Source organism: Macrotis lagotis, chromosome 4 (assembly GCF_037893015.1).
Source record: "Macrotis lagotis isolate mMagLag1 chromosome 4, bilby.v1.9.chrom.fasta, whole genome shotgun sequence".
In the NCBI taxonomy this organism is placed as follows: Eukaryota; Metazoa; Chordata; class Mammalia; order Peramelemorphia; family Peramelidae; genus Macrotis; species Macrotis lagotis.
In genome coordinates this window covers 236,616,598-236,632,797 of record NC_133661.1, presented here as the reverse complement: position 1 = coordinate 236,632,797, position 16,200 = coordinate 236,616,598, and the positions used below count along the sequence as shown (strand labels likewise).

The 16,200-nt window shown below is 33.4% G+C and overlaps 1 long non-coding RNA gene across 2 annotated transcripts in view; it reads left to right on the top strand.

Moving 5' to 3' along the window:
• Nucleotides 1–2,130: 2,130 nt before the first annotated feature.
• LOC141522276 (uncharacterized) overlaps nt 2,131–16,200 on the top strand; it is a 113,399-nt gene continuing 99,329 nt past the window's right edge. For both annotated transcript variants that reach the window (XR_012478179.1, XR_012478178.1), the window contains exon 1: nt 2,131–2,272. This is a non-coding gene — a long non-coding RNA (uncharacterized LOC141522276). The remainder of the gene's footprint in view (nt 2,273–16,200) is intronic.

Here is a 16,200-nt window from a genome sequence, read left to right as displayed (position 1 = left end):
TGCTGCAGTACAGACTTGGATTCTGGGAGACCGGTTGAGATTCTCCATGAACAAGATCCAATTATTGAAGTGGTGCTCATCTGTGGTTTCTTCAAAACAGGGAAATTACACCTGCCCTGTACTCAACTTTCGTAACATTGCTAATTGGACTATTGCTAATGCTACATTTTATCAGACTCCTTCTTCCTATATCCTGAAAGGGCTTTCTTCTGTGAAACTAAGTTTTACTCTCTCTTTGTTAGTTGACATTTCATGTTGTATTACTCCTCTTCCCTTTGCATCCCCGGCCTCACGGTGTAACAGATTAATTGAAAGTTGTCCATCAATAATGGAACAAGAACTAATTAAGAATTGTACACAGTGGAATATAGATAACTCTACTTATAATATAAATGTTACTACTGAAAATAGATACCAGTATTTAGTCTGCTCTGATGCTTCCACAATAGTTAACCAAACTACATGGATACAATATATATCATTGTTACTCCACCTAATCATCATGCTTTTGTGTAAATGTATCTATTGCTCAAAATAAAATTGTACTTTTTTATAATGTGTCCTTCCCACCTTTATTGTCCTGTACTAGATTTAAAATAGCCTGGTATGACACTCTACTTGGTGGAGCTGGAACAGGTCTGGGTATAGTAAATTCTATAGAACTTGAAACCTTGGCCAGCAGACTGCGCAGTGCTGGAAAAGATGTATCTCAAGTTTTAACAATTAATGCTAATTGGTTGCCCATAATGATCCTGCCACACCAACATACTTTAAAATACCAAGGCCAAATCTTACAAGTTTTTAATGATAGCATGCTAGCTAATATACAGATGGATACCCAGATAAGTGCCCTGATTAAATGGACCAATTGTTCTTTACAAAATATGTACACTTTAATACAAAAAGAGAATGCTCAAAGGTTGTTACAAGAAGCAGATATCCATATTTGGGACAGTGTACTCCCTAGAATGGTTAAATATTGGAAACAAACTAAACCTGAACAAGCTTGATGTGATGTGCTCCCCTTTGGTGTAGTGGGACTGTAATATATTATCAAGTGTGTATATGGAAAAATATGTGTCAATTCCATGTGATTCCTTTTGTGTTACATGATTATTTTGCTTTGTCACATGTTTATAGCAACTATGTAGATCAAGACAATGTAACTCATACTTTACAGGACTGTACTTTCACTAACCAAGGTATGGTGTATGGGATGATGACCTAGCAGATGGAGCCCTGCCTTCTCTCACACTCACCTAACCTATGTGACTTAACTGTATATCTGCTTTCTAACTTTTCAATGTTATATGAAGTATCTTCGCAATACTTTTGTTTAACCTCTGATAATAGTACTGATTAGCCTCTGTCTCACAGAAACCCCCTTTTTTCTGGATGTCTTGCTAACATCTCTTTCCTACATTGGCATGGTAATGATTTTTACTCTGACCAAGTGGATGACATACATATCTCTACTGTTGGGGTGATGATTTGTTTTTGCTCTTCCCCTGATACAGATGTTATTAAGAATTTGCTTTGGCAGGGTGACGATTTTTACTTTTCTCCTGATACAGATGTTATTAAGAATTTGACTTGGGCACCCAAATTGTTACCTTTTCCTCTAGACTTCTTTATACTAAATATTTTGACAGTTTAGCTATTCCTATATCATTGTTAATGATTTTCTTCCTATTATTATGCATTTGTAATTGTTATAATCAGTTTACTCCCATAGACCCATCCTCATACATTTCTGGTGACCTTAAGGCCAAATGTATAAGAAATGAAGAATCTTATATGAGTAAGTTCACTTGAGTCTGTATGAGAACATGTCCTTCCCCCACTGGAACATGTCCTATGTGATTTGATCTCGTTCTTAGAGTCCCAGGAATTAGCCATTCCTTGGAACATAAACAGTACTGAAAAGAACTGGCTATTATCACAGTACTGACCTTAATTATGTTGTGTCTTGTGGCCTCATATGACATCTTCCTAACATCATAACACTTACTGACTTCCAACTTTCATGATAAGAACTCTGGGATACTTTCCAATTGAATTTGGCAACAAACTTTTGTTCTCCCCTAATAAATATCCTGAGACTCCAATCATTCCTTATGAAGATGAAGATGAAGAAGAAGGAGAAGCAGAAGAAAGGGAATCCCACTCATGGAGAAGACATTCTGCCTTTAACTCTCCCATTCGGGACTTGTGCCTGTCGATCCAGAATTATCCAGCCAAATGGATTAAGAGATGGTGCTCCCTGGAATTGGTGATGTTTTCTTTATCTTTCTTTTCTACTTTTGTTATAGTATTAATAATCCTTTCTCTTATATATAAATTATTTGCTATATAGAATATCATTGGAAGCAATCTATTCCTTGCATTATTAAAATACTTTCATTTTCAACCATGGGAGACCATCATTTACAGGAATGAATCTGAACCTCATTAAAAGCACAATACACTTTCCAATTAAGAGGTGTCCTGACTTACTCTTTTCTCATTTCTACTTCCTTTAGTTGTTTATTTTTAACAGCAGAATATTTGCCTCTACCTTACAAAAACAGATGACTATCCATGGGTAAAAGTAAATTACAATTTTTAAATGAACTTTTCCTTTTATTCATTTATTTTTTCCCTTTGTTCACTAACAGACTTATTCCATTGGTCAAATACAGACTTCTTATATCATTGGGTAATGAAGCTGCTCATGTATGCATAAGAAATAAAAGTATTCTTATCAAATTTTTGTTGGCCAAGTTTTGTTGCAATTTCACAGCAGTGAAAGATGGTTGTCAGAAATCAGTGATTACCAAAAGAAGAAAACAATTAGGTTTTGATTGAGACCATTTTTGATGATTCTGTAGAAGGAGTCAGAGATTTGTCTTATGCTGGAATATCTAAATTGATAATTTAATGTATGTCTAATATATTCCAGGGACCATTCAAAATTAATTTTATGGTCTTTCCCTCTTGAGAAGTATACAGCATGTCTTTTTAGGGGGATTAGGTTAGGGGAAGAATGTCTATCTATGCAGCACAAAACTAGACTAGCAACAGCTTTATTATCAGTAGGGAAAAATTGTGGGCAGAGTAATGTTATTGTGCCACCAGTGAAAAATAAGGTGCAGCTAATTTCTTTTTTTGTTTGTTTATTTATCTTCTTTTAACAGATAAGAGCAAGAGTTATGTTAGTAAATCTTTTTTGGGGGAAAGTTTATTAAAGAAGAGAGAAGAAAATTAAAATGCAATAAATATGTATAATCAAGAATAATTTATAATTATTTAATAAATTGGTCTGCTAATTTTGCTTGTTTTACTATCAATACAAACATCTCAACACTTTACTTTGAATCTATCCCTTTTGTCATTCTCCTAAAGACAGGTTGATAATATTTAGCCTTCCATGACTCTAGGGTATAATGTAAGGCATTGAATAGGTATTTCTAAACTATTGGCTCAATTTCCCACTTGTTTCCCAAGTAGATAATTCAATTTGATCATTTAATACCTTTTTTATTGAATTTTATTTTATTTTTACAATTACATGCAATGTGAGATTTTCATGATTAAAACATTTGTAGGGGAGGCTAGGTGGCGCAGTGGATAAAGCACAGGCCCTGGAGTCAGGAGTACCTGGGTTCAAATCCGGTCTCAGACACTTAATAATTACCTAACTGTGTGGCCTTGGGCAAGCCACTTAACCCCATTTGCCTTGCAAAAAAATTTTGTAAAATTATGAATTCACACTTTTATCCCAATCTCCTTTCCCTCTCCTCTCCCTAAGGTGTCAAATAGTCTGGCAAAAGTTGCACGTGGACATTCATGTTTATCTTATTTAGTTAGTAGTCATTTAATCATTCAATATCAATTGGTTTTTTTAAGATATTTATTTAAAATATGTTGGAACAAAATTCCAAATATCATCTACCACCACTCCCTATACATTGTTAGCAATTTCTCCTCTGACATTACTCCGTCTATGGGAATATTAGCATCAGATTTAACTAAATGTTAATTTATAATTGTTCCTACCAAGTTAACATCCAAATCTGAATTTATTGATGAATGATTACCTAAGTCAACTACTGAATTTTCTTTCACTTCTTTATTCTCTAGGCATTGGTTCAAGGATTATCTCATCTCAGATGCTCACTAAAAGATTACTAAACGGAATAAGGCATTTTTCAGGGTTTCACATAACAGTCACTGAAAGGAGTAATCTAGAAGTTTATCCACTTCTAATATTATTATGGTTACGATATCACCAATAAAGAACACAGAATAATAGAGAGGGGTTACAGAACAAAATGGCTAAATATATTGCATTTTAAGAGTTTTTTGAAGGCATTCCCAGTTTTATCTATTGCACTCATCAAACTGTTCTTTATTTAATGACTGATAAACAGGGAAAAAACAATCTGCTCATGTACAGGTCTCCCTAAGAAATATCCACATATCATGGCTCTTCTTTTTTAAAAAAAGTCTCAGGTCTCCTCTACTGTGGCAAGATATGAAGGGATGCTTTTATGTATATATGTACAAATATAATAAATAGGCATACATATATATGTACAAATGTATGTGTGTTTTCTATTGCTTCTTGTTCTTCTGAATTTTGTGTGACATTAACCTATTAGAGATCTGAAAGATTTCTTTATACAAATTATTCTCCCATCTTTTATTGTTTTTGTTATGTTCTGAGCAATCTCCAGAGTTTTTGTTTCCCTTTTCAGTGGTGAAATTCTAAATTATAATACTCTGTGTCTGGTAGATTCTCCAGGGCTATCAGTAGGGGCTAAAGATAGAGTCTTTGTATTAGTTGTATAGCTAGTGATTTTTGTTTACCCTCTACTGTGAATTGAATCTTCAGTTTCAGAGTTAGCTGAATCTATTTGCCGTGGACATTTTGTTTTATTGGATCCTTTACTTCTTTATATGGAAGATAATATGTGTATGAACATTGAATAAATCAAAGAGGAAATTTTTCTCAGTAAATTGTGGGAAAGAAAATAGCTCCAGGAATGACCAAGAAGATGATGAAAAACCTAAGTAGTATAGAGACACTGAATTTAGAAACCTTAGAAACTTTTCTGAAAAATGAACAGATGGGAACTAGAATAGTATGATAGTGATATTACTATTGCATTTGTTACTAGAGTTTAGAAGGTAGGGTGTTTAGTATTAATAGGGATAAGGAACACATTCTCCCTTCAATATTCTTGTTATATAAAAAAAGATCTATTTTGTCTTCATTAGCTAAAACTCTAGTTGCTTGTTCCAAAATCCATTTCATTTTATTTTTACCCATATGCAAAAAATAACTAATGGATAGTGTCCAATATCTTTAAATTAGGTGAGATGATGTGTTAAATAGGGCTTCATTTGTAGGTCTGGCTTTTGTTAGCTTAGAAACTTATTTTCACAAATTCAACAAAGTTATCAATATATGAGTATATAAAATAATAGAATAATTCTGAGATTGAAAGTTTTGATACATGTGAATATATTTGAAAGGCCTCTTTCATTCTTTCAGAATTTAAATTATTATGATATGCATCACCTTTCACTTTTGCTAATAGAAAATATTTATATCCCCTCTTCATTCTCTTTCCAATTTTATTTTATATGATAAGACTAGATTTACAGATAACTTTATATAGCCCTCCAGAATTACTTTTCAAAGCATGCCAGGGGAATCAGAATCAAAATCTGTAGTAATAGATCAGGATACACTAATAATCTCTTCTGACTTATTGAGGGACCATACAATTAAGTTCAAATGACTAGTCCATTTCCATAAGGCTCATGGAAAATTAGAAACATTATTATTGAATATATGAATGGGGAAAAATCACTTTAGCAAAACCAGTCCAGAGGGTTTTGAAGGTAGCCTATTTATAAATTGAAGGAATGTATCAAAAGTATTTCTTTCAAATTCTCAAGTGCTTGACACCACAATTTATAACAATAATTTCACCTCTGACAAGATTATGCCTTTTTAAGAAAATAAGATATGGATTTAAACAATCTTATCCATAATTTTCAGTTGCAAACCATAACCATTTTAGTCACACTTCCATATACTTGCCCACAACTCATCTTATACAAAAGACCAAAATTATCTCTGTTGTTAAAAAATTAATTGAGGCAGGAATACGAAGATACATATGCTGATACAAAGGGAAGGAGATTAATTGTGGAGCTAAATACGGTTTATTTTTCCTTGTACTTGAAATTAGCGTAGTTACTTTCCAACAATTTACTTCAACAGCTTCTTCCAACATGGCCCCTGATATAAATTTTAGGTCTTGTTAACATTATCTTATTAACTTCACTCTTCTTTTTATGCAGTACCTTGGCCTTCTACACTGCAGAAGATTGAGCCAAAATTTTGATTAAAATGACCATTGCCTTCCATTTCTCCCCATTATATGAAGAAAAATAGAATTAAAAGACACTTTACAGTTCTCTTCCTGAAGTCATTTAAGACCTTTGATAGATTCACTATATTTACTGTTCTATTTTCATAGAGAAGGGAAATGATTCCTGAAGGTAACAATCTCATCAATGCTATTTCTTGAATGATATTTTTTCTTTCTGATTTGTCTTGTATCAATTCATTTCTGTAGAATACACAATTCTAAACTTGGGTCTACAATTCCTTTGATAACCTCAGGAATAATGTATATGCCAATTTATTGTTTGTAAAACTATTTCAATTTTGGTCCTTTTACTATGTTGCTGGTTGAGACTATTTTATGAATGTCTGCTAATCTTGACCACTTCTAGCTTATGCTTCTCTGTTTTCCTGCTGCAAAGGGTTGTAAATATGTTGACTGATCTTTTCAGTTACTGAAAGGGTATTGAGTTCTTAGAGCAATAGACAAACTCCAGTTCTGAGATCATTAAATGATTTCTATCTTTGCTCTCTTGATTGAGCCAAAAGGACAATCTGTGCTCACAAATCAAGCAGGATTGACTTTAAGTTTAGCTTGTATTAGTAGGTAGTTTTGTCCTTCCACTCCACTCCCATATGTAGCAGTTAACTCTTCCAGATAGTAGCTAACAATAAAATCTTTGTTATTCCCATTAACCATCCTTGAGATTGTTTTATGATTCCAATTCTGAGGATTCTTCTCATTTCCATATCTGATGTCTTGTTCTGTGTTACTTGAAATCTGGTCTTAAGTAAATTGCCTATTACAAATTCAAGTCTGTTGTGTATCTTATGCTCAGAAAACAAAATCTACAATTAAGTCTCCTAAAAAAAATTAGACAATATTCATTTGTTCCCAAGTTTCCATGTTAAATTTGGGGGGAAATGGTACATAGGAACTCTTTATTTTGGTTTTATTTTGTATGTGGATAATTTATCAGTTTTTCTCTCATATCTATTCTAATTTTTAAATCTTTTATATTACTAAAATTTGGCTAAAAAGAAACGGATTTCACTATACCTGTGTAATGCTGAATTTTGACTACACAATCTTTAAGCATTCTTCTAACTGTACCATTCTGTGCTTCTGTTAGAATAGAAGTGGTATATGTACTTAATTTAGATAAAAGTAACAGAATTCACAACCACACTTTCATACTTAAGATTTAGCTTAGTATTATCATTATTTTTTTGCACTCAACAGTGGGACAATTTTTCACTTCTTGTTCTTTTTTATACTAATGAATTATTTTTCTTACTCTTTCCCATATTAGAAATCACTTTACTCAATTTTGCTTTGCTGTCTGCTAAATCTTAGGGGGGAATGTAAATAAACATTTGGAGTTATTATTCAATACTGAAAAATATTTGTAATAAATTAATTAATTTATTATTCCAATTATATGCAGATAGTTCTCAGCATTCAGCTTTTTTCTAAGATTTTGAGTTCCATGTTTTAATCCTTCCCTCCCTCCTCCCTCCACAAGACAGCAAGAAATCTCATATAGGTTACACACACACACACACACACACACACACACACACACACACACACCTTTACATGTATCACTATATTAAACATAACATATAGACATGTTGTGAAAGAAGAATCAGAAGAAAAAGGAACCATGATGGGGCAAAAAAGCATAAAGTATATTACAGGTTGTAAAAGGAATATAGCATTCTTTGTCTGCATTTAGACTCTAGTTCTTTTTCTGGAGGTGGAGAATATTTTCCACATTAAATCCTTTGAAATTGTCTTTGATTACTAATGTTTTTGTATTGATGAGGAATGTTAGGTTCATTATTGCTGGACCGCCACACAATGTTGTTAATATGTACAGTGTTCTCTTGATTATGCTCACTTCATTCAGTATGCAATCAGGTAAGTCCTAGTCCATTCATTATTTCTTACAGAAAAATAGAACTCAATCACATTCATATGCCACAATTTACTTATCTATTGCACAGTTGAAGGACATCCCCTCACTTTCTAATTCCTTGCCACTACAAAGAGAGTTTCTCTAAGAAAAATTTTATTGAGTCATGTTAATGAGTTGTCTATGTAGTATGAAGTGAAGATGTACTAAGTCAATTCCTTCCCTATCCCATTTTCTTTAAAGGTACTGTAGTGATAGAAATGGAATGATCAACTATTTTTAACTTAAATTATAATTTTCAAAAATTAAAACTATGATCCTTGAAAATAAAGATAATTCCTCCTAGTAACATAACAATTTATAATGCAGTTATTAGTCATGAATTGGTTTACCAGGAACTTCATTCTTTGAGTGCTAGTTGTTAAACCACTAGAGGTAAATGAGAATAAGAGATACTTGTCTTTTATTGAAAATATGTCACAAATCAAGGTTGGATTACTGTATTTTCAAGAATAAAATCAAGACAGGGAAAATTGAATCACAAGGAATAACAAAAACCTATTACAGTAGAAGGAGAGAAGGGAAAAGTTAAGCATTGCATGAAGCCAGCTCTCATCAGATTTGGCACAAAGAGGGAATAACATGCACTTTCAGTAATATTCTCAGTTACCAAAAGGTAAAAGGGTAAAGGTAAAAGAAAGGAGGAGAGTTAGATAGAAAGGAGAGCAGAAGGAGGAGGGGAAGAGGTAAGTAGAAGTAGGCTGATAAAGGGAGGCGGTGATCTGAAGTAAAATCTCTGGAAGGATAGGGTGAATAGAGAAAGAAAAGTATAACTTGGGAAATATAAGATGGAGGGAAATGTAGAGTTAGTTTTTATAGCTATGAATGGGAATGAGTTCAACTCTCTGACAAACACAAGCAGATAGCAGATGGTATTATAACCCATGATGCTATATTATGTTGTTTATAAAAAACAAACTTGAAGTGAAGAATATATTATGCTTAAAGAGGAAACTAAAAAAGAGGGAGACCAATCCTATCAGACAACTCAAAAGCAAAATGCAATCTAATTATAAGAGATAAATGAGTAATCTATATGTTGCTAAAAGTTACTTAAATAGTGATGTAATATAATACTAAACATCTATACACCAACAGGCATAAAATTCAAATTTTTAGAGAAGTTAAGTGAGTTACAGAGTGACGGAAAGCAAAATTATAGTTATGGGATTACAACCTCCTCTCTGAACTTGATAAATATAAACTAGAAAATAAACAAGAAAAAATTAAAGCATTTTAGAAAATTTAGATATGATAGACATCTGGAGAAAAATCAATATAAGTAAATGTCTTTTTATATACTAAGGTATAAAATCCCCACAATAAAATTCAAAAACACGGAAATATTAAAGGTATGTTTTCTGGATCATGATTAATAGGCACATGGAAAGATAGAATAAAAATTAATTGGAAACTTAATAATATAATCCTAAATTATGAATGGGTCTAAAACAAATCATAAAAACTAGGGGCGACTAGGTAGCATAGTGGATAAAGCACCGGCCTTGGAGTTAGGAGTACCTGAGTTCAAATCTGCTCCCAGACACTTAATAATTACCTAGCTGTGTGGCCTTGGGCAAGCAACTTAACCTCATTTGCCTTGCAAAAACCTAAAAAAACTAACAAAAATTTGATTCAAGAAAATGACAATAAGGAGATGACATATTAAAATTATGGAATGTGGTCAAAGCAATTCTTAGTGAATTTTTAAACTCTAAGTATTTATACAAATAAATAGAGAAGGGAATGAAGTCAAGATAGCAGAGCAAAGGCAGAAACTTACCTGAGTACTTCCCATTTTTCCCCAGAAAAAATGTTTGTCTTTTGTTTTAATTTTAAGATTTTCTTTTATTTATTTACATGTTACTAAAATATTCTTGCTGTAAGAGTAAACATAATACCCCCTCTCCCTCTGCAAATATATAAAACCTTATGAGAAAGTGAAATAAAGAGAAAAAATATGTCATCCAGCACAAGCAGTGCAAGAGAAGGCAGAGGAAAGTTCTCAGTATGCCAAAGATCAATAACTCAGCTTGCTAGGTCCCATTGCAGCAGGCCAACAGAACATTAGACCAGTTCAGAGGCATTTAGGGCCAACATGTAAGTCAAATTATCAGTTTCAGAACCCCAGTACAACAAGTGCAATTAGGTTGGATCAGGCTGGTACAGTGGTAAAGCCAATAACACCTGAAACTCCAACATGAAGATGGTGGTTGAACAAATATATCACCATTAGTCCAAGAAGCTTGGGACTGTCTTTTGCTGTGCCCTAGGAGCAGAGAGTAATTTTGAAAACCACAAAATAGACTAAACATGAATAAGAAACAGGAAAAAATGTCAACCATAAAATGTGACTGTGGCAATTAAAAAGATCAAAACACCATCTCAGAAGAGGACATTGCAACAGGCCTGCATGTGAAGCTCCAGAAGGGAATAAGAATTGATCTCAAAAAGTCATGTTGGAAGAGTTCAGAAAGGATTTTATATATCAAGCAGAAAAATTGGTAAAATAAATGGATGGTATGAAAGAATCAACAGTTTGGAAAAGAAAGCACAAAAACCAAATATTAATTCATAATTTATGGTGCCTATTAAAAAAGATGTAATTTCCTTCTTTATCATTTTTTTTGAGATGAACAACTGTGATGGAAGCAGCTCCTCTCAGCAGTTCAGAGATCTAGGACAACTGTATTAGAAAAGCTATGGGCAATGTTATCCACATCCAGCAGAAGAAAAAATAAAACAAAACAAAACAAAACATAACAAAGCACACACACGGACACACACACACACGCATGCACGCACAAAAAAAAACAACCCTTCAAAATCTGAACTTTATAAAAATTATCTCATATATCTCTTTTTTTTGAGACAGAAAAATGTGTGCTTTAGTCTGTGTTCAGATTCCAATAGCTCTGTTTCTGGGATGAGTTGCCTTCTTTATAAAAAGTCCACCACATAAGTTGCTTCAATATGTTTCCCACAATTGCTATTACAAGTTATATTTATAACCACTCTATTCCTCCCCAATCTCATTAATTCTATTCTTTCTCTCATTTCACCCTGCCCTTGTTCATAAGTGTGTTGTATCTGAGTACCCTCTCCCATGACCTTACCTCTCTTTTATACTTACTTCCCTCTTCCCTCACCCCCAAACCCCTTATCACAACCTGTTCATCTCATTTTTCTCTAGGATAAGATAGAATTCAATACCCTATTAAGTGTGTATGTTATTTCCTCTCTGAGCCATTTATGATGAGAATAAAGGCTCACTTATTACCCCTTACCTTCCCCCCATTCCACTCCATTTCTTGACTTTTATATGAAATATCTTAGACCCTTCTTCCTCTCCTTTCCATTCCTCCCAGTATTTTCCTTTATCATCCATTGACTCCATCTTTATACCATACTATATCATCATATTCAACTCCTTCTTTTGCCCTGTCTATATATGCTCCTTGTAATAGCCCTTATAAATGAGAAAGTTCGTATGTGTTTTCAGTATCTTCTTCCCATGGAGAAATACAAACAGTTCAACAAAATTAAGTTCCCCATAATTTGTCCTTCTCATTCACCCCCTTTATTCTTCATCTGATTCTTGTACTTGGAGAACAAAATTTCTGTTCAGCTCTGGTTGTTTCCATAGGGAAATTTGAAAGTCCCCTGTTTCATTGAAAGTCCATCATTTCCCCTGAAAGAGGGTGTTCAGTTTTGTTGGGTAGTTCATTTTTGGTTGTAATCCAAGCTCTTTGGCCTTCTGGAATATCATTTTCCAAGTCCTACGAGGCCTCATTGTAGATGCTGCCAAATCCTATGTAGTCCTGTCTATAGAAACATGGTAGTTGAATTGTTTGTTTCTGGCAGCTTTTAGTATTTTCCCTTTGACTTGGGAATTTTGGAATTTGGCTATAATATTCCTGGGAGCTTTTCTTTTGGGATATCTTTCAAGAGGTGATTGGTAAAGCCCCTCAATACCCTCTGCTTCTGGGATCTCAGGGCAATTTTGCTGTATTATTTCTTGAAAAATGAAGTTTAGACTCTTTTCCTGGTCATGACTTTCAGTTAACCCAGTAATTTTTCAATTATCTCTTCTGGATCTGTTTTCAATGTCAGTTGTTTTTCCAATGAGATATTTCACATTTTCTTCTAATTTTTGGTTCTTTTGGTATTGTTTTTGTGTTTCCTGATTTCTCCCAAAGTCTTCAGCTTCATTTAGTTCCATTCTGCATTTGAAGGAGTTATTTTCCTCAGAGAATATTTTTATCTAATTTTCTAGCTGGCCAATTCTTGTTTTTAAGTTATGCTTCTTCCCATTTGACTTCTGCGCTGCTTTTCCTATTTGGCCTTAAATGGTTTTTAACTTGTTATTTTCTGCAGTATTTTTTTGCGTTTCTTTCACCAAATTTCTGACTTGGTTTTCAAGATTTATCTGCATCACTTTCATTTCTCCTCCCAATTTTTCCTCTACCTCCCTTAATTTCTCTTCAAAGTCTTTTTTGAGCTTTTCTACTGCCTGAGTCCACTTTCTATTTCTCTTGGAGGCTTTGTATAAAGAAACTTCAATTTTGTCATATTCTGAGTGTGTATTTTTATCCTCTATAAGACCAAAGTATTTTTCATGCTCAGATTCTTTTTTTCTGTTGCCAGTTCATTTCCTCAGCCTATGACTAATTTAACACACTTCCAAGGCTTTGGAGGAGTTTTGGGACATCCCACAGGGACCTTAATTCCTCCAAGGTCTTATGAGTGTCTCAGACTGTTCTCTTGATTGTGCTCTGGTATGTGGATGGCCACAGGCTCTCCCTTCTAATGTTATTGTCTAATGATTAGGGTTCTTCTACAATAATCCTTCTTTAAAAGTCTTGCAAAACCAAATCATTTCACTAACCATTCATAACCCCTCTAAGTACACTCTGTCCAACTGAAACCAAAGCATCAAGCAAAGCAGGATTAATTCATGATATTTTCATGGCTAATACTTCCAAGTACACCCACTCCCTCCATTTCTATGGTACTCTAAAGATTGTACAACTACATACTATAAGCAACTACAACTTGCCCCAATCAAAGCATCAGATATACTCTCTCCCTTTCCCTATAAAATACAAACCATCACACTACAATCCTCATTTACTAAAATATCAGACACATTATTTCCCTCTTTTCCTATAGTATTCCAATTATTGCACTATAGTTCTTGTTAACAAAAATATGGAATAAAGAAGGATCACTTCATAATCTACATATATTGAATCCTTGTAAATACACTCTGACCTTCTTTTCCTATTATACTAGCTCCACCCTTACTAAATATCTAGCAAATAAGATCATTTATCTATTCAATTATGTATAGATACTTTAAGTCCTTTCTCTTCATCTGATCCTATAGGAAATACTATGCATAATCAACTTCACCTCATGACTCATATGCATTCATATCCTCTAACTACAATCCCTTAAATTATATTCAATTCCCATTAGTTTAGACATTGGATCAAGGTTCATTACTTCTTTGGTGATCTTGTCCTCATAACCTTTCTCTAAGTATATTTCTTCTGTTCATCCTAAAAGAAATATAATTCTCAAGAGTTACAAGTGTTATCTTCCCTTATAGGGATATAAATAGTGTAATCTTGATGGGGTGGAGTTTCCTTCCTGTTTACATTTTTATACATCTCTTGAATCTTTTATTTAAAATCTAATTTTCTTCATTTCTAAAGTTTTTATCACAGAATTTTGGAAGTTGTCTATTTCAATGAAAATACATCTATTCCCCTGATACAATATGCTGACTTTTGTAGGATAGTTAATTCTTGATCATGATCCAAGATCCCTTGTCCTCCAGAATACCATATTCTTGTCCCTCTGAACCTTTAATGTTGAACCTGATAAGTACTGTGTAATTCTAATTATTTCCCTGCTATTAAAATTACTTATTTTTGAACTATGTGCAGTATCATTTCCTTCAGTTAAGAATTCTTGAATTTGCCTAAAATATTCCTTGGAGCTTTTATTCTGGGGGTCTCTTTCTGGAGGTGTTATGTGAATACGTTTTTTGTTAAAGTTTTGCAAGGCAAATGGGGTTAAGTGGCTTGTCCAAGGCCACACAGCTAGGTAATTATTAAGTGTCTGAGACAGGATTTGAACTCAGGTGCTCCTGACTCCAGGGCCGGTGCTTTATCCACTATACCACCTAGCCACCCCCATGTGAATGCTTTTGAATGTTATTTTTCTTCTTGATCTAGGATAATATGGTATTTTCTATAATAATTTCTTGAAAGATATTTTGCCAGCTGTTTTTAGATCAACATTTTTGGTATACCAGTAATTTATAAACTATGGCTCCTGGATTTATTTTCCAGGTCTTTTACTTTTCTTAAAAGGATACTTTCCACTTTCTTTGATTTATTTTTAACCTTTTGATTTTATTTGATTCCCACAATTATTAGTTTCCATTTGTACAATTATAATTTTTAGGGATTTATTGTTGTTGTTTTTAGTTAGCTTTTGCATTTCTCTTTTTCATTTAGTTAATTTTGCTTTTGGATGCCTCTCATTCCATTATTTTTCCAGAAATAGATGTATTAAGGAATTGATTTCTTCTGTCATTTTGTTATAATTATCCTTGGCTCTCATTTCTTTTTTTTTGCCATTTTTCTTCTTGTCTTCTTTGGCTTTTAAATTCCTTTTTGAACTCTTCAATGAGGTTTAGAATTTGATGCAAATTCATAAAATCCTTTGAAATTTATGATGTAGGTAATTGGTCACTGCTTTCTTCTTCTGAAATGGCATTCTTATTCCTGTCTGAATAGAAACTTTTCTATGGTTAATGGGGGTTTTTGTTTGCTTGTTTGTTTCTTTGTTGTCTTTTTTCCTTATTTTGATAGTTAAGTTATGCTCCTGATGTCAGGGAGTATAGTTTCAAGCTTTGCTGTGGCCAGATTCTGCTCCCTGGTTTTTAACTTGCTCAGGTGTTGCCTGTGCAGCCCAGGCATTACATATGCTGAGTTTTGTTTCTTCCTTTTTGCCCTGGCTTTGCCTATACAGAGGTTTGTTTCCTACCTAGCATAGTCTGTTACCCCAGTATTCCCAAGTTCATTGGTGGGGTTAGGAGCCTTCCTGATGACTTTCTATCTGAGACAGAACCTGCCATGCTCTCGCTGAAACTCCAACTGGCTTTCCTTCTCTCCTAACAAGACAGGTCTATTCTTTCCCTTTACCCTCAAAGAGACAAACATCTACAAGACAAACATCATATCTTGACTTCAGAACTTACTTTGCTATTTTTTTCTGGGATTTGTAGCTTTAAGGTCTTTATTTAAAGTTGCATAGGAAAAAGCACTGGGAGCATGCTAGTTTTATGCTGCCAACTTGACTGCCCTGGAGGTCCTTCAGTAAGCATTAAAATTGACAGAAGAAAATGATTCTTTCTATAACACAATTTAAGAATGGACAAAAAAACTCAATAATTTCCTGAAACATATTTTTCAGATTCTTATTTTGATTTGGGCTTTCTGGAAGTCCAGTCATTTGTAAACTATCTCTCCTGGATCTATTTTCCTGGTCATCTGTTTTTCCTAAAACTTACTTTTCATTTTCTTCAATTTTTTTTTTCTGCATTTTGACTTTGGTGAAATCTTGTAGTCTCATAAATGCATTGGCTTCTACTTGTACAATTCTAAAATTTAGGGTTTTATTTTCTTAGCTTTTATATTTTCCATTTAGTTAATTTTACTTTTTTCATTCCCTTTGCAGTTATTTGATTTGAGTTTTAGATAAGTTATATTCCTTCTCCAGTTAGTTGATTTTATTTTTTTG